The sequence below is a fragment of the Phyllobates terribilis genome, unplaced genomic scaffold (assembly GCF_046119375.1).
Source record: "Phyllobates terribilis strain yellow unplaced genomic scaffold, ASM4611937v1 Scaffold_40__1_contigs__length_11209783, whole genome shotgun sequence".
Lineage (NCBI taxonomy): Eukaryota > Metazoa > Chordata > Amphibia > Anura > Dendrobatidae > Phyllobates > Phyllobates terribilis.
The window spans coordinates 3,514,197-3,535,398 of record NW_027362800.1 but is presented as its reverse complement, the minus strand read 5'-3'; the positions used below and the strand labels follow the sequence as shown (position 1 = coordinate 3,535,398).

Genomic DNA, 21,202 nt, shown 5'->3' with positions numbered 1-21,202 from the left:
AATCCCAAAACCTGGCTGCAGGACCTGCGGGAGTCCAAAAGGAGGGCTGAGTAGGAGCAGAAGGGCACTACTGGTAAGGTCAAAAGGGACCGGCAAAAGGCCGACACAGAAGCCCATGCCCAGTCTGGGTCTCCTAGTGCTGAGGGCGCTGAGTGGATAAAGGTGGGTCCTAAGAAAAAGAAAAAGGGTGGTTCGGAGGAGGCAGCAGGAGGTGAACAGATGGACACTTCTCCAGAAGGGGACGTGGACGCTGGACCCTCAGGGGTTTCGGTCTCCGCTGCTACAGGTGGGGACCGGGATCTTGCTGCCTCTGAAGAGTCAGAGGCTCTGCCTTGTGCGCAACCTCCTCCTATAGGACGACCTTCTACAGGTCAAACAGGGGCGGCGGAACCCCTCGGGGACCCACCTGATGAGGAACTGCATGGCCAGCCAATGGAGACCCAGCGGGTTCTGCCAGCCAGCCCTCCGAGCTATGCCAGTGTAGCGTCGGGTTTATATAAATGTGGTAATCTTTCCTCCTCCACGGAGACTCTCGTGACGATACTATCAGATGAGGAGGGAGGCGCAAGCCCAGTGGTCTGATCAGGTTCATCGGACAGGTAAATCCGTTGCTCTTAGTTACCTAAGTAAAATTTCTACATTTTCTAATGATGGCTGAACTCAAAGGTATTTCCCTCAACGTGAGAGGCATAAAATCTAACACGAGAAGAACTGCTCTTTTTAATTTTTTTACGTGTTTTACTGCATCTGTATTTTTTCTGCAAGAATGTAATATCCCACATGAAATGTCATATCAAAAATATAAAGATGAGTGGAAGTGTGGGCCATCTGTCTGGTCCGGATCGAATGCTGCAGGATCAGCGGGTGTAGCCATACTTTTTAAAGGGAACGTTTTAATTGATTTTATTCAGGAAATTTTACCAGGTCGTATTTTATTAGTGAAAGCTTTTATTGATGGTATTAGATGGCAGTTTTTAAATTTTTATGGATCCCCAGAGAAAAATGAAAGAGCCGAAATGCTTGATCTTTTACCATTATTTATTAATAACTCTGAACCTTTTATCTTAGCAGGGGATTTTAATTGTGTTTTAAAAGGTGAAAACCGGCGCTCCAGCTCTGTAAGCAGGAACTACGATAAAACCTCAGGTATGCTACATGATATAGTCAAAGATGCTAAATTGATAGACATATATAAAGAGTGTCATAGTGACAGCCCAGAGGACGCCGGTTTCACTTGGAGCAATGCTAATTGTAGCTCTAGGATTGATTTTATTTTTGGTTCAGATAAAACAATACCTGCCAAATGTGAAGTTTTAACTAATATATTTTCAGACCATAAACTTTTATCCTTTACCATAAAAGTAAATGACAACAAAAAATGTGGTAAGAAAAGCTGGAAAATGAACGTATCCCTTTTAACCGACCCGCAGATTTTATCAGATTTTATTGAGTTTTATAGGAAATGTAGAAAAGGGAAAAAAACAAATGAGACTATGAGTGTATGGTGGGATAGAATGAAAGTAAAAATAAAAGACTTTTTTATTAAAAAGAGTATATGTAGAGCCAAAGAAAAATATGAAGAATATAGAATTTTAAATACCCGCCTACAAACATTATTTAAGCTCAGAGACAATGGGATAGATGTACAACTTGATATTTCAAACTTAAAAGAAGAGATTTCAAAATGGCTAGAACAAAAAGGAAAAGAGATAATTTTTCGTTCTAGAGTACAACATATAGAAGAAAATGAAAAGTGTTCCAGATATTTTTTTAGGAAAAATAAAAAAGAAAAAGTGATAATTGACCATATAGATGGTGAGAATAATATAAAAAATATGCTGGGTAAAGTTGAGGTTTTTTTTTCTAATCTTTTTAATGGAAAAAATATAGATAATAAATTAATGGATGATTCGCTGCAAGGACTAACAGCTGTTTTAGATCCCGCATCCCAAGAGTTTTTATCCCAAGTTTTAACGGAACAAGAAGTGTTAAAAACTATTAAAAGTTTTAAAACTGGAAAGGTCCCTGGTCCTGATGGCATCCCAATAGAATTTTATGTATGTTTTTATGATATTTTAAAAGATGATTTGTTTTATTTGTTTACTGAGGTTTTTAATAATAAGGTTTTATTAAATTCCTGGAAGAAAGGTGAAGTCTCCCTCCTATACAAAAAAGGCGATAAATCAAAATTAGAAAACTGGAGACCAATAACACTTTTAAATTGTGACTATAAAATAATGGCTAAAATTTGTGCAAATCGTCTAAAAGAAGTCATCAGCAAAGTTATTCATTCTAATCAAGTGTGTGGGGTGCCGGGGCGCAGTATATGGGACAATCTGAATTTAGTGAAAGACTGTATTGAGGATGTGAAAGACAGAAAGGGGAAAATGGCGATTTTATCTATTGATTTTGAAAAAGCATTTGACCGTGTCTCACACTTTTATCTTTTTAAAGTTTTAGAGAAAATGGGCATACCAGAAGGGTTTTTACTATCGCTTAAAGCATTTTACAAGGATTGTACAAGTAAGATTTTAGTGAATGGTTTTAAGACACAAGAGGTATTTTTACGGTCAGGGGTGAAACAGGGATGCCCTCTGTCCCCCCTACTGTTTATCTGTGCACTGGAACCAATGTTATGTGCAATACGCCAAAATAAACAGATATGCGGTGTCCCTCTGCCTGGAAGCGGTGGTTTGGAGGCCAAGGTTGTAGGCTACATGGATGACGTGGCGGTCTTGTGTACAGATGCACCATCACTTACGGCCACTCTCCATCAAGTGCAATCCTTTTGTCTAGCTTCTGGTTTTAAAATCAATTTTAATAAGTGTAACATTTTAAGTGTTGGGGGGATGATTTTACGTGATGTACCAATTAATGTCTCCGAATCCATTTCCATTTTAGGTATATCATTCACTGAAAATAATGATGGTTATAATAGTTGGGAAACAGTTACACAGAAAGTAAATACGAAAATATGTATGTGGAACATGAGGAGACTTACAATGGAGGGTAAAGTATTGGTTTTAAAGATGGTGATTTTACCTCTTTTATTGTATCTTAGCATGGTTTTCCCCCCGCCTGTTAATGTTTTAAAAAAGATAACCAAAACCTGTTTTACCTTCTTTTGGAACTCAAAAATGGAAAAGCTGAAAAGAGAAATCGTGATGAAATCAAAAGTAAAAGGTGGTAAAGATTTTCCAGATTTTAATAGGTTTCTTTTAATCCATCTGTTCGTTTACTGTTTTAATGCCCTTTTTAAGAATCACTATTGGTCCTTTTTTATGCGTTTTAATACAGGATTTTTTATGAGAAAGTTTGGATGGTATGAAGTTAATATATCTGTGCCCCATGCTTTTAATTTGTCGACGCATTATGAGATTTTAAGGAAAATAGTGTCCGATTTTAATTTAGGGACTAAGAAAATAGAGGAATTAAGAAATAGTAAGAAACTAATTAAAGAAATACGTAAAAGTGAGGAAATATGTAATGTTGACAGATATGATGATGACAAATCTATGTCTATCTGGAAAATGATTAACGTTTTTTATCTTTTTAATGAACAGAGAGATCTGGCTTGGAGTTGCATGCACCGCTGTCTTCCTTGCCGGGCATTCCAATACAGAAGAGGATTTGTGAGGTCTGCCATCTGCCCAAGAGCCGGATGCCAAGAAGAGGAAACGGTGGAACATTTATTATGGACATGTAATTTTGCAAAGGATTTCTGGAGAAGACTGCTCCCCCTACTGGAAAGGGTGGCAGACCTCAAGGACTTTACATATAAAACTGTGCTATACGGACTTATGGAATGCCCCACAATGGACCAGTACACAATGGCTTGGAAGACAGTGAACTGCGCCAAGTCATCTCTCTGGAAAGCGCGCAACATTGCTATTTTTAAACAAGATGTTTTATCAGTGAATGATGTTTTAAGTTTATGTTTATGTGAAATGTATACTTATTATTTAATTGACAAAAAGAAGAATGTACATATTTCCAAAAAATGGCTTGTTGACCAATGGAACCTAATTATTTAAAATCTTTGTATTTTTTTGTTTTGTAAATTTCATTTGTCTTTTAACGTTTGGTATTTGTCTAATTATGCTTGTAATTTGTTAAAGTTTTAATAAACGGTTTTATCCCTCTGCAGGGGATAGCCAAATTAAAAAAAAAAATAAAAAATCTGTTCTTATCAGTTTAATATCTGATACGTCCCCTATCTGGGGACCATATATTAAATGGATTTTTAGAACAGGGAGATGGAAAAAGAGCTTGCTCTGTCCACTCCACGCATTGACCTGGTATTGCAGTATCTCCAGGACCGGTGCACCCCTTCTTTAATGCAGTTTCTAAAATCAGAAAGAATTGAATTCAATGCTTTTTGTTCATTTTGCTTGTTTGTCGGATTTTGGGATGGACTCTTTGGCTTTGCTTTTCTTCTCCTCATTGGATTTTTCATGTTAAAAGTTGCAGAAGCCAGATGACAAGCTCATTTTGGTTCAACTTCAGCAACCGTGCATTGCATTGCCATGTAATGTAATGTAATGCAATGCTATCTATCTAGCTCTCCCTCTATACTTCCTTTTGGATAAACAGACATATTAGGCAAGCATTTTGGAGCTTTCACCTAAATAACTACAGGTGGTGAGATAAGCTGCACAATATAATTGACCTTTCAGTATATTGTTGCACACACACCATCTATTTAGCAAATGCCCTTGTTATCAACAGCAGCCTTTTAAACTCACCTGAGCTAACAGGTATGTGAGCTGGTTACTCTGCTGCGCTTAAAATTTCTTTTTTGGTTTGCTACAATGCCTTTTCTGAAACGTTGTCTCCCTCTGCTGGAACACTGACTTCTTTCATTTAATGCCTGCAGACTATAAAAGAGAAACCAACCCAAAAAGTTTGGTTGATTAGTCTGTGGCATTCTTTTAAACTGTTGCTTATGGCGGTCTCTGTGAGCTTCTCAGTGACATTCAGCCATCCAGGTATCCCGCCTGCAGTAGACGGAATGTGGCAATGGAACGCTGGCTGCGCGTGTCATAATAGGCTCTGAGCCTTTATATACCTGCGCACAGCAGCAGCCACCTTCAGTCTGCTGCTGGACAGCCAGCAGCAGCAGCAGCAGGAGAGGTAATTAATCAGCAACCCTCCTGCTAAGGGTAGACAGCTGCTCGTTCCACCCCCCCCCCGCCTTAATTGGTTCTCCTCCCTTCCAACGGTGTTGAGGCGGGTGGGAACAGCCGGGGGTTGAGGGTACTGTGCTAAAAGAGGTGGAGTTATGCAGATCTAAAACGCGTGGATTGCAGCAGCAGCAAGCCGAAAAGTGCAGGCATGTGAGGGATCTAGAGGTTGACAGCATGTCTTCTTAACGGGAGTCCAGGTGGCCATCTCCACAAATGGACTTTTCAGAATCCTTGGGTGGCACCGTAGTCGGAAACCAATTCTGGTTATCGCTTCTCGGCCTTTTGGCTAAGATCAAGTGTAGTATCTGTTCTTATCAGTTTAATATCTGATACGTCCCCTATCTGGGGACCATATATTAAATGGATTTTTAGAACAGGGAGATGGAAAAAGAGCTTGCTCTGTCCACTCCACGCATTGACCTGGTATTGCAGTATCTCCAGGACCGGTGCACCCCTTCTTTAATGCAGTTTCTAAAATCAGAAAGAATTGAATTCAATGCTTTTTGTTCATTTTGCTTGTTTGTCGGATTTTGGGATGGACTCTTTGGCTTTGCTTTTCTTCTCCTCATTGGATTTTTCATGTTAAAAGTTGCAGAAGCCAGATGACAAGCTCATTTTGGTTCAACTTCAGCAACTGTGCATTGCATTGCCATGTAATGTAATGTAATGCAATGCTATCTATCTAGCTCTCCCTCTATACTTCCTTTTGGATAAACAGACATATTAGGCAAGCATTTTGGAGCTTTCACCTAAATAACTACAGGTGGTGAGATAAGCTGCACAATATAATTGACCTTTCAGTATATCGTTGCACACACACCATCTATTTAGCAAATGCCCTTGTTATCAACAGCAGCCTTTTAAACTCACCTGAGCTAACAGGTATGTGAGCTGGTTACTCTGCTGCGCTTAAAATTTCTTTTTTGGTTTGCTACAATGCCTTTTCTGAAACGTTGTCTCCCTCTGCTGGAACACTGACTTCTTTCATTTAATGCCTGCAGACTATAAAAGAGAAACCAACCCAAAAAGTTTGGTTGATTAGTCTGTGGCATTCTTTTAAACTGTTGCTTATGGCGGTCTCTGTGAGCTTCTCAGTGACATTCAGCCATCCAGGTATCCCGCCTGCAGTAGACGGAATGTGGCAATGGAACGCTGGCTGCGCGTGTCATAATAGGCTCTGAGCCTTTATATACCTGCGCACAGCAGCAGCCACCTTCAGTCTGCTGCTGGACAGCCAGCAGCAGCAGCAGCAGGAGAGGTAATTAATCAGCAACCCTCCTGCTAAGGGTAGACAGCTGCTCGTTCCATCCCCCCCCCCCCGCCTTAATTGGTTCTCCTCCCTTCCAACGGTGTTGAGGCGGGTGGGAACAGCCGGGGGTTGAGGGTACTGTGCTAAAAGAGGTGGAGTTATGCAGATCTAAAACGCGTGGATTGCAGCAGCAGCAAGCCGAAAAGTGCAGGCATGTGAGGGATCTAGAGGTTGACAGCATGTCTTCTTAACGGGAGTCCAGGTGGCCATCTCCACAAATGGACTTTTCAGAATCCTTGGGTGGCACCGTAGTCGGAATCCAATTCTGGTTATCGCTTCTCGGCCTTTTGGCTAAGATCAAGTGTAGTATCTGTTCTTATCAGTTTAATATCTGATACGTCCCCTATCTGGGGACCATATATTAAATGGATTTTTAGAACAGGGAGATGGAAAAAGAGCTTGCTCTGTCCACTCCACGCATTGACCTGGTATTGCAGTATCTCCAGGACCGGTGCACCCCTTCTTTAATGCAGTTTCTAAAATCAGAAAGAATTGAATTCAATGCTTTTTGTTCATTTTGCTTGTTTGTCGGATTTTGGGATGGACTCTTTGGCTTTGCTTTTCTTCTCCTCATTGGATTTTTCATGTTAAAAGTTGCAGAAGGCAGATGACAAGCTCATTTTGGTTCAACTTCAGCAACTGTGCATTGCATTGCCATGTAATGTAATGTAATGCAATGCTATCTATCTAGCTCTCCCTCTATACTTCCTTTTGGATAAACAGACATATTAGGCAAGCATTTTGGAGCTTTCACCTAAATAACTACAGGTGGTGAGATAAGCTGCACAATATAATTGACCTTTCAGTATATTGTTGCACACACACCATCTATTTAGCAAATGCCCTTGTTATCAACAGCAGCCTTTTAAACTCACCTGAGCTAACAGGTATGTGAGCTGGTTACTCTGCTGTGCTTAAAATTTCTTTTTTGGTTTGCTACAATGCCTTTTCTGAAACGTTGTCTCCCTCTGCTGGAACACTGACTTCTTTCATTTAATGCCTGCAGACTATAAAAGAGAAACCAACCCAAAAAGTTTGGTTGATTAGTCTGTGGCATTCTTTTAAACTGTTGCTTATGGCGGTCTCTGTGAGCTTCTCAGTGACATTCAGCCATCCAGGTATCCCGCCTGCAGTAGACGGAATGTGGCAATGGAACGCTGGCTGCGCGTGTCATAATAGGCTCTGAGCCTTTATATACCTGCGCACAGCAGCAGCCACCTTCAGTCTGCTGCTGGACAGCCAGCAGCAGCAGCAGCAGGAGAGGTAATTAATCAGCAACCCTCCTGCTAAGGGTAGACAGCTGCTCGTTCCATCCCCCCCCCCCGCCTTAATTGGTTCTCCTCCCTTCCAACGGTGTTGAGGCGGGTGGGAACAGCCGGGGGTTGAGGGTACTGTGCTAAAAGAGGTGGAGTTATGCAGATCTAAAACGCGTGGATTGCAGCAGCAGCAAGCCGAAAAGTGCAGGCATGTGAGGGATCTAGAGGTTGACAGCATGTCTTCTTAACGGGAGTCCAGGTGGCCATCTCCACAAATGGACTTTTCAGAATCCTTGGGTGGCACCGTAGTCGGAAACCAATTCTGGTTATCGCTTCTCGGCCTTTTGGCTAAGATCAAGTGTAGTATCTGTTCTTATCAGTTTAATATCTGATACGTCCCCTATCTGGGGACCATATATTAAATGGATTTTTAGAACAGGGAGATGGAAAAAGAGCTTGCTCTGTCCACTCCACGCATTGACCTGGTATTGCAGTATCTCCAGGACCAGTGCACCCCTTCTTTAATGCAGTTTCTAAAATCAGAAAGAATTGAATTCAATGCTTTTTGTTCATTTTGCTTGTTTGTCGGATTTTGGGATGGACTCTTTGGCTTTGCTTTTCTTCTCCTCATTGGATTTTTCATGTTAAAAGTTGCAGAAGCCAGATGACAAGCTCATTTTGGTTCAACTTCAGCAACTGTGCATTGCATTGCCATGTAATGTAATGTAATGCAATGCTATCTATCTAGCTCTCCCTCTATACTTCCTTTTGGATAAACAGACATATTAGGCAAGCATTTTGGAGCTTTCACCTAAATAACTACAGGTGGTGAGATAAGCTGCACAATATAATTGACCTTTCAGTATATTGTTGCACACACACCATCTATTTAGCAAATGCCCTTGTTATCAACAGCAGCCTTTTAAACTCACCTGAGCTAACAGGTATGTGAGCTGGTTACTCTGCTGCGCTTAAAATTTCTTTTTTGGTTTGCTACAATGCCTTTTCTGAAACGTTGTCTCCCTCTGCTGGAACACTGACTTCTTTCATTTAATGCCTGCAGACTATAAAAGAGAAACCAACCCAAAAAGTTTGGTTGATTAGTCTGTGGCATTCTTTTAAACTGTTGCTTATGGCGGTCTCTGTGAGCTTCTCAGTGACATTCAGCCATCCAGGTATCCCGCCTGCAGTAGACGGAATGTGGCAATGGAACGCTGGCTGCGCGTGTCATAATAGGCTCTGAGCCTTTATATACCTGCGCACAGCAGCAGCCACCTTCAGTCTGCTGCTGGACAGCCAGCAGCAGCAGCAGCAGGAGAGGTAATTAATCAGCAACCCTCCTGCTAAGGGTAGACAGCTGCTCGTTCCATCCCCCCCCCCCCGCCTTAATTGGTTCTCCTCCCTTCCAACGGTGTTGAGGCGGGTGGGAACAGCCGGGGGTTGAGGGTACTGTGCTAAAAGAGGTGGAGTTATGCAGATCTAAAACGCGTGGATTGCAGCAGCAGCAAGCCGAAAAGTGCAGGCATGTGAGGGATCTAGAGGTTGACAGCATGTCTTCTTAACGGGAGTCCAGGTGGCCATCTCCACAAATGGACTTTTCAGAATCCTTGGGTGGCACCGTAGTCGGAAACCAATTCTGGTTATCGCTTCTCGGCCTTTTGGCTAAGATCAAGTGTAGTATCTGTTCTTATCAGTTTAATATCTGATACGTCCCCTATCTGGGGACCATATATTAAATGGATTTTTATAACAGGGAGATGGAAAAAGAGCTTGCTCTGTCCACTCCACGCATTGACCTGGTATTGCAGTATCTCCAGGACCGGTGCACCCCTTCTTTAATGCAATTTCTAAAATCAGAAAGAATTGAATTCAATGCTTTTTGTTCATTTTGCTTGTTTGTCGGATTTTGGGATGGACTCTTTGGCTTTGCTTTTCTTCTCCTCATTGGATTTTTCATGTTAAAAGTTGCAGAAGCCAGATGACAAGCTCATTTTGGTTCAACTTCAGCAACTGTGCATTGCATTGCCATGTAATGTAATGTAATGCAATGCTATCTATCTAGCTCTCCCTCTATACTTCCTTTTGGATAAACAGACATATTAGGCAAGCATTTTGGAGCTTTCACCTAAATAACTACAGGTGGTGAGATAAGCTGCACAATATAATTGACCTTTCAGTATATTGTTGCACACACACCATCTATTTAGCAAATGCCCTTGTTATCAACAGCAGCCTTTTAAACTCACCTGAGCTAACAGGTATGTGAGCTGGTTACTCTGCTGCGCTTAAAATTTCTTTTTTGGTTTGCTACAATGCCTTTTCTGAAACGTTGTCTCCCTCTGCTGGAACACTGACTTCTTTCATTTAATGCCTGCAGACTATAAAAGAGAAACCAACCCAAAAAGTTTGGTTGATTAGTCTGTGGCATTCTTTTAAACTGTTGCTTATGGCGGTCTCTGTGAGCTTCTCAGTGACATTCAGCCATCCAGGTATCCCGCCTGCAGTAGACGGAATGTGGCAATGGAACGCTGGCTGCGCGTGTCATAATAGGCTCTGAGCCTTTATATACCTGCGCACAGCAGCAGCCACCTTCAGTCTGCTGCTGGACAGCCAGCAGCAGCAGCAGCAGCAGGAGAGGTAATTAATCAGCAACCCTCCTGCTAAGGGTAGACAGCTGCTCGTTCCACCCCCCCCCCCCCGCCTTAATTGGTTCTCCTCCCTTCCAACGGTGTTGAGGCGGGTGGGAACAGCCGGGGGTTGAGGGTACTGTGCTAAAAGAGGTGGAGTTATGCAGATCTAAAACGCGTGGATTGCAGCAGCAGCAAGCCGAAAAGTGCAGGCATGTGAGGGATCTAGAGGTTGACAGCATGTCTTCTTAACGGGAGTCCAGGTGGCCATCTCCACAAATGGACTTTTCAGAATCCTTGGGTGGCACCGTAGTCGGAAACCAATTCTGGTTATCGCTTCTCGGCCTTTTGGCTAAGATCAAGTGTAGTATCTGTTCTTATCAGTTTAATATCTGATACGTCCCCTATCTGGGGACCATATATTAAATGGATTTTTAGAACAGGGAGATGGAAAAAGAGCTTGCTCTGTCCACTCCACGCATTGACCTGGTATTGCAGTATCTCCAGGACCGGTGCACCCCTTCTTTAATGCAGTTTCTAAAATCAGAAAGAATTGAATTCAATGCTTTTTGTTCATTTTGCTTGTTTGTCGGATTTTGGGATGGACTCTTTGGCTTTGCTTTTCTTCTCCTCATTGGATTTTTCATGTTAAAAGTTGCAGAAGCCAGATGACAAGCTCATTTTGGTTCAACTTCAGCAACTGTGCATTGCATTGCCATGTAATGTAATGTAATGCAATGCTATCTATCTAGCTCTCCCTCTATACTTCCTTTTGGATAAACAGACATATTAGGCAAGCATTTTGGAGCTTTCACCTAAATAACTACAGGTGGTGAGATAAGCTGCACAATATAATTGACCTTTCAGTATATTGTTGCACACACACCATCTATTTAGCAAATGCCCTTGTTATCAACAGCAGCCTTTTAAACTCACCTGAGCTAACAGGTATGTGAGCTGGTTACTCTGCTGCGCTTAAAATTTCTTTTTTGGTTTGCTACAATGCCTTTTCTGAAACGTTGTCTCCCTCTGCTGGAACACTGACTTCTTTCATTTAATGCCTGCAGACTATAAAAGAGAAACCAACCCAAAAAGTTTGGTTGATTAGTCTGTGGCATTCTTTTAAACTGTTGCTTATGGCGGTCTCTGTGAGCTTCTCAGTGACATTCAGCCATCCAGGTATCCCGCCTGCAGTAGACGGAATGTGGCAATGGAACGCTGGCTGCGCGTGTCATAATAGGCTCTGAGCCTTTATATACCTGCGCACAGCAGCAGCCACCTTCAGTCTGCTGCTGGACAGCCAGCAGCAGCAGCAGCAGGAGAGGTAATTAATCAGCAACCCTCCTGCTAAGGGTAGACAGCTGCTCGTTCCATCCCCCCCCCCCGCCTTAATTGGTTCTCCTCCCTTCCAACGGTGTTGAGGCGGGTGGGAACAGCCGGGGGTTGAGGGTACTGTGCTAAAAGAGGTGGAGTTATGCAGATCTAAAACGCGTGGATTGCAGCAGCAGCAAGCCGAAAAGTGCAGGCATGTGAGGGATCTAGAGGTTGACAGCATGTCTTCTTAACGGGAGTCCAGGTGGCCATCTCCACAAATGGACTTCTCAGAATCCTTGGGTGGCACCGTAGTCGGAAACCAATTCTGGTTATCGCTTCTCGGCCTTTTGGCTAAGATCAAGTGTAGTATCTGTTCTTATCAGTTTAATATCTGATACGTCCCCTATCTGGGGACCATATATTAAATGGATTTTTAGAACAGGGAGATGGAAAAAGAGCTTGCTCTGTCCACTCCACGCATTGACCTGGTATTGCAGTATCTCCAGGACCGGTGCACCCCTTCTTTAATGCAGTTTCTAAAATCAGAAAGAATTGAATTCAATGCTTTTTGTTCATTTTACTTGTTTGTCGGATTTTGGGATGGACTCTTTGGCTTTGCTTTTCTTCTCCTCATTGGATTTTTCATGTTAAAAGTTGCAGAAGCCAGATGACAAGCTCATTTTGGTTCAACTTCAGCAACTGTGCATTGCATTGCCATGTAATGTAATGTAATGCAATGCTATCTATCTAGCTCTCCCTCTATACTTCCTTTTGGATAAACAGACATATTAGGCAAGCATTTTGGAGCTTTCACCTAAATAACTACAGGTGGTGAGATAAGCTGCACAATATAATTGACCTTTCAGTATATTGTTGCACACACACCATCTATTTAGCAAATGCCCTTGTTATCAACAGCAGCCTTTTAAACTCACCTGAGCTAACAGGTATGTGAGCTGGTTACTCTGCTGCGCTTAAAATTTCTTTTTTGGTTTGCTACAATGCCTTTTCTGAAACGTTGTCTCCCTCTGCTGGAACACTGACTTCTTTCATTTAATGCCTGCAGACTATAAAAGAGAAACCAACCCAAAAAGTTTGGTTGATTAGTCTGTGGCATTCTTTTAAACTGTTGCTTATGGCGGTCTCTGTGAGCTTCTCAGTGACATTCAGCCATCCAGGTATCCCGCCTGCAGTAGACGGAATGTGGCAATGGAACGCTGGCTGCGCGTGTCATAATAGGCTCTGAGCCTTTATATACCTGCGCACAGCAGCAGCCACCTTCAGTCTGCTGCTGGACAGCCAGCAGCAGCAGCAGCAGCAGGAGAGGTAATTAATCAGCAACCCTCCTGCTAAGGGTAGACAGCTGCTCGTTCCACCCCCCCCCCGCCTTAATTGGTTCTCCTCCCTTCCAACGGTGTTGAGGCGGGTGGGAACAGCCGGGGGTTGAGGGTACTGTGCTAAAAGAGGTGGAGTTATGCAGATCTAAAACGCGTGGATTGCAGCAGCAGCAAGCCGAAAAGTGCAGGCATGTGAGGGATCTAGAGGTTGACAGCATGTCTTCTTAACGGGAGTCCAGGTGGCCATCTCCACAAATGGACTTTTCAGAATCCTTGGGTGGCACCGTAGTCGGAAACCAATTCTGGTTATCGCTTCTCGGCCTTTTGGCTAAGATCAAGTGTAGTATCTGTTCTTATCAGTTTAATATCTGATACGTCCCCTATCTGGGGACCATATATTAAATGGATTTTTAGAACAGGGAGATGGAAAAAGAGCTTGCTCTGTCCACTCCACGCATTGACCTGGTATTGCAGTATCTCCAGGACCGGTGCACCCCTTCTTTAATGCAGTTTCTAAAATCAGAAAGAATTGAATTCAATGCTTTTTGTTCATTTTGCTTGTTTGTCGGATTTTGGGATGGACTCTTTGGCTTTGCTTTTCTTCTCCTCATTGGATTTTTCATGTTAAAAGTTGCAGAAGCCAGATGACAAGCTCATTTTGGTTCAACTTCAGCAACTGTGCATTGCATTGCCATGTAATGTAATGTAATGCAATGCTATCTATCTAGCTCTCCCTCTATACTTCCTTTTGGATAAACAGACATATTAGGCAAGCATTTTGGAGCTTTCACCTAAATAACTACAGGTGGTGAGATAAGCTGCACAATATAATTGACCTTTCAGTATATTGTTGCACACACACCATCTATTTAGCAAATGCCCTTGTTATCAACAGCAGCCTTTTAAACTCACCTGAGCTAACAGGTATGTGAGCTGGTTACTCTGCTGCGCTTAAAATTTCTTTTTTGGTTTGCTACAATGCCTTTTCTGAAACGTTGTCTCCCTCTGCTGGAACACTGACTTCTTTCATTTAATGCCTGCAGACTATAAAAGAGAAACCAACCCAAAAAGTTTGGTTGATTAGTCTGTGGCATTCTTTTAAACTGTTGCTTATGGCGGTCTCTGTGAGCTTCTCAGTGACATTCAGCCATCCAGGTATCCCGCCTGCAGTAGACGGAATGTGGCAATGGAACGCTGGCTGCGCGTGTCATAATAGGCTCTGAGCCTTTATATACCTGCGCACAGCAGCAGCCACCTTCAGTCTGCTGCTGGACAGCCAGCAGCAGCAGCAGCAGGAGAGGTAATTAATCAGCAACCCTCCTGCTAAGGGTAGACAGCTGCTCGTTCCATCCCCCCCCCCCGCCTTAATTGGTTCTCCTCCCTTCCAACGGTGTTGAGGCGGGTGGGAACAGCCGGGGGTTGAGGGTACTGTGCTAAAAGAGGTGGAGTTATGCAGATCTAAAACGCGTGGATTGCAGCAGCAGCAAGCCGAAAAGTGCAGGCATGTGAGGGATCTAGAGGTTGACAGCATGTCTTCTTAACGGGAGTCCAGGTGGCCATCTCCACAAATGGACTTTTCAGAATCCTTGGGTGGCACCGTAGTCGGAAACCAATTCTGGTTATCGCTTCTCGGCCTTTTGGCTAAGATCAAGTGTAGTATCTGTTCTTATCAGTTTAATATCTCATACGTCCCCTATCTGGGGACCATATATTAAATGGATTTTTAGAACAGGGAGATGGAAAAAGAGCTTGCTCTGTCCACTCCACGCATTGACCTGGTATTGCAGTATCTCCAGGACCGGTGCACCCCTTCTTTAATGCAGTTTCTAAAATCAGAAAGAATTGAATTCAATGCTTTTTGTTCATTTTGCTTGTTTGTCGGATTTTGGGATGGACTCTTTGGCTTTGCTTTTCTTCTCCTCATTGGATTTTTCATGTTAAAAGTTGCAGAAGCCAGATGACAAGCTCATTTTGGTTCAACTTCAGCAACTGTGCATTGCATTGCCATGTAATGTAATGTAATGCAATGCTATCTATCTAGCTCTCCCTCTATACTTCCTTTTGGATAAACAGACATATTAGGCAAGCATTTTGGAGCTTTCACCTAAATAACTACAGGTGGTGAGATAAGCTGCACAATATAATTGACCTTTCAGTATATTGTTGCACACACACCATCTATTTAGCAAATGCCCTTGTTATCAACAGCAGCCTTTTAAACTCACCTGAGCTAACAGGTATGTGAGCTGGTTACTCTGCTGCGCTTAAAATTTCTTTTTTGGTTTGCTACAATGCCTTTTCTGAAACGTTGTCTCCCTCTGCTGGAACACTGACTTCTTTCATTTAATGCCTGCAGACTATAAAAGAGAAACCAACCCAAAAAGTTTGGTTGATTAGTCTGTGGCATTCTTTTAAACTGTTGCTTATGGCGGTCTCTGTGAGCTTCTCAGTGACATTCAGCCATCCAGGTATCCCGCCTGCAGTAGACGGAATGTGGCAATGGAACGCTGGCTGCGCGTGTCATAATAGGCTCTGAGCCTTTATATACCTGCGCACAGCAGCAGCCACCTTCAGTCTGCTGCTGGACAGCCAGCAGCAGCAGCAGCAGGAGAGGTAATTAATCAGCAACCCTCCTGCTAAGGGTAGACAGCTGCTCGTTCCATCCCCCCCCCCCCGCCTTAATTGGTTCTCCTCCCTTCCAACGGTGTTGAGGCGGGTGGGAACAGCCGGGGGTTGAGGGTACTGTGCTAAAAGAGGTGGAGTTATGCAGATCTAAAACGCGTGGATTGCAGCAGCAGCAAGCCGAAAAGTGCAGGCATGTGAGGGATCTAGAGGTTGACAGCATGTCTTCTTAACGGGAGTCCAGGTGGCCATCTCCACAAATGGACTTCTCAGAATCCTTGGGTGGCACCGTAGTCAGAAACCAATTCTGGTTATCGCTTCTCGGCCTTTTGGCTAAGATCAAGTGTAGTATCTGTTCTTATCAGTTTAATATCTGATACGTCCCCTATCTGGGGACCATATATTAAATGGATTTTTAGAACAGGGAGATGGAAAAAGAGCTTGCTCTGTCCACTCCACGCATTGACCTGGTATTGCAGTATCTCCAGGACCGGTGCACCCCTTCTTTAATGCAGTTTCTAAAATCAGAAAGAATTGAATTCAATGCTTTTTGTTCATTTTACTTGTTTGTCGGATTTTGGGATGGACTCTTTGGCTTTGCTTTTCTTCTCCTCATTGGATTTTTCATGTTAAAAGTTGCAGAAGCCAGATGACAAGCTCATTTTGGTTCAACTTCAGCAACTGTGCATTGCATTGCCATGTAATGTAATGTAATGCAATGCTATCTATCTAGCTCTCCCTCTATACTTCCTTTTGGATAAACAGACATATTAGGCAAGCATTTTGGAGCTTTCACCTAAATAACTACAGGTGGTGAGATAAGCTGCACAATATAATTGACCTTTCAGTATATTGTTGCACACACACCATCTATTTAGCAAATGCCCTTGTTATCAACAGCAGCCTTTTAAACTCACCTGAGCTAACAGGTATGTGAGCTGGTTACTCTGCTGCGCTTAAAATTTCTTTTTTGGTTTGCTACAATGCCTTTTCTGAAACGTTGTCTCCCTCTGCTGGAACACTGACTTCTTTCATTTAATGCCTGCAGACTATAAAAGAGAAACCAACCCAAAAAGTTTGGTTGATTAGTCTGTGGCATTCTTTTAAACTGTTGCTTATGGCGGTCTCTGTGAGCTTCTCAGTGACATTCAGCCATCCAGGTATCCCGCCTGCAGTAGACGGAATGTGGCAATGGAACGCTGGCTGCGCGTGTCATAATAGGCTCTGAGCCTTTATATACCTGCGCACAGCAGCAGCCACCTTCAGTCTGCTGCTGGACAGCCAGCAGCAGCAGCAGCAGGAGAGGTAATTAATCAGCAACCCTCCTGCTAAGGGTAGACAGCTGCTCGTTCCACCCCCCCCCCCCGCCTTAATTGGTTCTCCTCCCTTCCAACGGTGTTGAGGCGGGTGGGAACAGCCGGGGGTTGAGGGTACTGTGCTAAAAGAGGTGGAGTTATGCAGATCTAAAACGCGTGGATTGCAGCAGCAGCAAGCCGAAAAGTGCAGGCATGTGAGGTATCTAGAGGTTGACAGCATGTCTTCTTAACGGGAGTCCAGGTGGCCATCTCCACAAATGGACTTTTCAGAATCCTTGGGTGGCACCGTAGTCGGAAACCAATTCTGGTTATCGCTTCTCGGCCTTTTGGCTAAGATCAAGTGTAGTATCTGTTCTTATCAGTTTAATATCTGATACGTCCCCTATCTGGGGACCATATATTAAATGGATTTTTAGAACAGGGAGATGGAAAAAGAGCTTTCTCTGTCCTCTCCACGCATTGACCTGGTATTGCAGTATCTCCAGGACCGGTGCACCCCTTCTTTAATGCAGTTTCTAAAATCAGAAAGAATTGAATTCAATGCTTTTTGTTCATTTTGCTTGTTTGTCGGATTTTGGGATGGACTCTTTGGCTTTGCTTTTCTTCTCCTCATTGGATTTTTCATGTTAAAAGTTGCAGAAGCCAGATGACAAGCTCATTTTGGTTCAACTTCAGCAACTGTGCATTGCATTGCCATGTAATGTAATGTAATGCAATGCTATCTATCTAGCTCTCCCTCTATACTTCCTTTTGGATAAACAGACATATTAGGCAAGCATTTTGGAGCTTTCACCTAAATAACTACAGGTGGTGAGATAAGCTGCACAATATAATTGACCTTTCAGTATATTGTTGCACACACACCATCTATTTAGCAAATGCCCTTGTTATCAACAGCAGCCTTTTAAACTCACCTGAGCTAACAGGTATGTGAGCTGGTTACTCTGCTGCGCTTAAAATTTCTTTTTTGGTTTGCTACAATGCCTTTTCTGAAACGTTGTCTCCCTCTGCTGGAACACTGACTTCTTTCATTTAATGCCTGCAGACTATAAAAGAGAAACCAACCCAAAAAGTTTGGTTGATTAGTCAGTGGCATTCTTTTAAACTGTTGCTTATGGCGGTCTCTGTGAGCTTCTCAGTGACATTCAGCCATCCAGGTATCCCGCCTGCAGTAGACGGAATGTGGCAATGGAACGCTGGCTGCGCGTGTCATAATAGGCTCTGAGCCTTTATATACCTGCGCACAGCAGCAGCCACCTTCAGTCTGCTGCTGGACAGCCAGCAGCAGCAGCAGCAGGAGAGGTAATTAATCAGCAACCCTCCTGCTAAGGGTAGACAGCTGCTCGTTCCACCCCCCCCCCCCGCCTTAATTGGTTCTCCTCCCTTCCAACGGTGTTGAGGCGGGTGGGAACAGCCGGGGGTTGAGGGTACTGTGCTAAAAGAGGTGGAGTTATGCAGATCTAAAACGCGTGGATTGCAGCAGCAGCAAGCCGAAAAGTGCAGGCATGTGAGGGATCTAGAGGTTGACAGCATGTCTTCTTAACGGGAGTCCAGGTGGCCATCTCCACAAATGGACTTTTCAGAATCCTTGGGTGGCACCGTAGTCGGAAACCAATTCTGGTTATCGCTTCTCGGCCTTTTGGCTAAGATCAAGTGTAGTATCTGTTCTTATCAGTTTAATATCTGATACGTCCCCTATCTGGGGACCATATATTAAATGGATTTTTAGAACAGGGAGATGGAAAAAGAGCTTGCTCTGTCCACTCCACGCATTGACCTGGTATTGCAGTATCTCCAGGACCGGTGCACCCCTTCTTTAATGCAGTTTCTATAATCAGAAAGAATTGAATTCAATGCTTTTTGTTCATTTTGCTTGTTTGTCGGATTTTGGGATGGACTCTTTGGCTTTGCTTTTCTTCTCCTCATTGGATTTTTCATGTTAAAAGTTGCAGAAGCCAGATGACAAGCTCATTTTGGTTCAACTTCAGCAACTGTGCATTGCATTGCCATGTAATGTAATGTAATGCAATGCTATCTATCTAGCTCTCCCTCTATACTTCCTTTTGGATAAACAGACATATTAGGCAAGCATTTTGGAGCTTTCACCTAAATAACTACAGGTGGTGAGATAAGCTGCACAATATAATTGACCTTTCAGTATATTGTTGCACACACACCATCTATTTAGCAAATGCCCTTGTTATCAACAGCAGCCTTTTAAACTCACCTGAGCTAACAGGTATGTGAGCTGGTTACTCTGCTGCGCTTAAAATTTCTTTTTTGGTTTGCTACAATGCCTTTTCTGAAACGTTGTCTCCCTCTGCTGGAACACTGACTTCTTTCATTTAATGCCTGCAGACTATAAAAGAGAAACCAACCCAAAAAGTTTGGTTGATTAGTCTGTGGCATTCTTTTAAACTGTTGCTTATGGCGGTCTCTGTGAGCTTCTCAGTGACATTCAGCCATCCAGGTATCCCGCCTGCAGTAGACGGAATGTGGCAATGGAACGCTGGCTGCGCGTGTCATAATAGGCTCTGAGCCTTTATATACCTGTGCACAGCAGCAGCCACCTTCAGTCTGCTGCTGGACAGCCAGCAGCAGCAGCAGCAGGAGAGGTAATTAATCAGCAACCCTCCTGCTAAGGGTAGACAGCTGCTCGTTCCACCCGCCCCCCGCTTTAATTGGTTCTTCTCCCTTCCAACGGTGTTGAGGCGGGTGGGAACAGCCGGGGGTTGAGGGTACTGTGCTAAAAGAGGTGGAGTTATGCAGATCTATAACGCGTGGATTGCAGCAGCAGCAAGCCGAAAAGTGCAGGCATGTGAGGGATCTAGAGGTTGACAGCATGTCTTCTTAACGGGAGTCCAGGTGGCCATCTCCACAAATGGACTTTTCAGAATCCTTGGGTGGCACCGTAGTCGGAAACCAATTCTGGTTATCGCTTCTCGGCCTTTTGGCTAAGATCAAGTGTAGTATCTGTTCTTATCAGTTTAATATCTGATACGTCCCCTATCTGGGGACCATATATTAAATGGATTTTTAGAACAGGGAGATGGAAAAAGAGCTTGCTCTGTCCACTCCACGCATTGACCTGGTATTGCAGTATCTCCAGGACCGGTGCACCCCTTCTTTAATGCAGTTTCTAAAATCAGAAAGAATTGAATTCAATGCTTTTTGTTCATTTTGCTTGTTTGTCGGATTTTGGGATGGACTCTTTGGCTTTGCTTTTCTTCTCCTCATTGGATTTTTCATGTTAAAAGTTGCAGAAGCCAGATGACAAGCTCATTTTGGTTCAACTTCAGCAACTGTGCATTGCATTGCCATGTAATGTAATGTAATGCAATGCTATCTATCTAGCTCTCCCTCTATACTTCCTTTTGGATAAACAGACATATTAGGCAAGCATTTTGGAGCTTTCACCTAAATAACTACAGGTGGTGAGATAAGCTGCACAATATAATTGACCTTTCAGTATATTGTTGCACACACACCATCTATTTAGCAAATGCCCTTGTTATCAACAGCAGCCTTTTAAACTCACCTGAGCTAACAGGTATGTGAGCTGGTTACTCTGCTGCGCTTAAAATTTCTTTTTTGGTTTGCTACAATGCCTTTTCTGAAACGTTGTCTCCCTCTGCTGGAACACTGACTTCTTTCATTTAATGCCTGCAGACTATAAAAGAGAAACCAACCCAAAAAGTTTGGTTGATTAGTCTGTGGCATTCTTTTAAACTGTTGCTTATGGCGGTCTCTGTGAGCTTCTCAGTGACATTCAGCCATCCAGGTATCCCGCCTGCAGTAGACGGAATGTGGCAATGGAACGCTGGCTGCGCGTGTCATAATAGGCTCTGAGCCTTTATATACCTGCGCACAGCAGCAGCCACCTTCAGTCTGCTGCTGGACAGCCAGCAGCAGCAGCAGCAGGAGAGGTAATTAATCAGCAACCCTCCTGCTAAGGGTAGACAGCTGCTCGTTCCACCCCCCCCCCGCCTTAATTGGTTCTCCTCCCTTCCAACGGTGTTGAGGCGGGTGGGAACAGCCGGGGGTTGAGGGTACTGTGCTAAAAGAGGTGGAGTTATGCAGATCTAAAACGCGTGGATTGCAGCAGCAGCAAGCCGAAAAGTGCAGGCATGTGAGGGATCTAGAGGTTGACAGCATGTCTTCTTAACGGGAGTCCAGGTGGCCATCTCCACAAATGGACTTTTCAGAATCCTTGGGTGGCACCGTAGTCGGAAACC

At 43.6% G+C, this 21,202-nt stretch overlaps 13 non-coding genes across 13 annotated transcripts; all 13 read left to right on the top strand.

Annotated features, from left to right (window-relative positions):
• The first annotated feature begins 4,135 nt into the window (after positions 1-4,135).
• LOC141185793 (U2 spliceosomal RNA) lies at positions 4,136-4,332 on the top strand. The gene has a single exon (XR_012260408.1). It is a non-coding gene; the product is annotated as a U2 spliceosomal RNA (small nuclear RNA).
• A 1,120-nt stretch (positions 4,333-5,452) lies between these two features.
• LOC141186871 (U2 spliceosomal RNA) lies at positions 5,453-5,643 on the top strand. The gene has a single exon (XR_012261109.1). It is a non-coding gene; the product is annotated as a U2 spliceosomal RNA (small nuclear RNA).
• A 1,123-nt stretch (positions 5,644-6,766) lies between these two features.
• LOC141186870 (U2 spliceosomal RNA) lies at positions 6,767-6,957 on the top strand. Its single transcript, XR_012261108.1, has one exon. It is a non-coding gene; the product is annotated as a U2 spliceosomal RNA (small nuclear RNA).
• A 1,122-nt stretch (positions 6,958-8,079) lies between these two features.
• LOC141185926 (U2 spliceosomal RNA) lies at positions 8,080-8,270 on the top strand. The gene has a single exon (XR_012260511.1). It is a non-coding gene; the product is annotated as a U2 spliceosomal RNA (small nuclear RNA).
• A 1,123-nt stretch (positions 8,271-9,393) lies between these two features.
• LOC141184139 (U2 spliceosomal RNA) lies at positions 9,394-9,584 on the top strand. The gene has a single exon (XR_012258923.1). It is a non-coding gene; the product is annotated as a U2 spliceosomal RNA (small nuclear RNA).
• Positions 9,585-10,710: 1,126 nt separating this feature from the next.
• Positions 10,711-10,901, top strand: LOC141186869 (U2 spliceosomal RNA). The gene has a single exon (XR_012261107.1). It is a non-coding gene; the product is annotated as a U2 spliceosomal RNA (small nuclear RNA).
• A 1,122-nt stretch (positions 10,902-12,023) lies between these two features.
• On the top strand, positions 12,024-12,214 carry LOC141186868 (U2 spliceosomal RNA). The gene has a single exon (XR_012261106.1). It is a non-coding gene; the product is annotated as a U2 spliceosomal RNA (small nuclear RNA).
• A 1,123-nt stretch (positions 12,215-13,337) lies between these two features.
• Positions 13,338-13,528, top strand: LOC141186866 (U2 spliceosomal RNA). Its single transcript, XR_012261105.1, has one exon. It is a non-coding gene; the product is annotated as a U2 spliceosomal RNA (small nuclear RNA).
• A 1,122-nt stretch (positions 13,529-14,650) lies between these two features.
• On the top strand, positions 14,651-14,841 carry LOC141185460 (U2 spliceosomal RNA). The gene has a single exon (XR_012260121.1). It is a non-coding gene; the product is annotated as a U2 spliceosomal RNA (small nuclear RNA).
• A 1,123-nt stretch (positions 14,842-15,964) lies between these two features.
• LOC141186865 (U2 spliceosomal RNA) lies at positions 15,965-16,155 on the top strand. Its single transcript, XR_012261104.1, has one exon. It is a non-coding gene; the product is annotated as a U2 spliceosomal RNA (small nuclear RNA).
• Positions 16,156-17,277: 1,122 nt separating this feature from the next.
• Positions 17,278-17,468, top strand: LOC141184898 (U2 spliceosomal RNA). The gene has a single exon (XR_012259610.1). It is a non-coding gene; the product is annotated as a U2 spliceosomal RNA (small nuclear RNA).
• Positions 17,469-18,590: 1,122 nt separating this feature from the next.
• Positions 18,591-18,781, top strand: LOC141186864 (U2 spliceosomal RNA). The gene has a single exon (XR_012261103.1). It is a non-coding gene; the product is annotated as a U2 spliceosomal RNA (small nuclear RNA).
• A 1,120-nt stretch (positions 18,782-19,901) lies between these two features.
• On the top strand, positions 19,902-20,092 carry LOC141186863 (U2 spliceosomal RNA). The gene has a single exon (XR_012261102.1). It is a non-coding gene; the product is annotated as a U2 spliceosomal RNA (small nuclear RNA).
• The last annotated feature ends 1,110 nt before the right edge of the window (positions 20,093-21,202 follow it).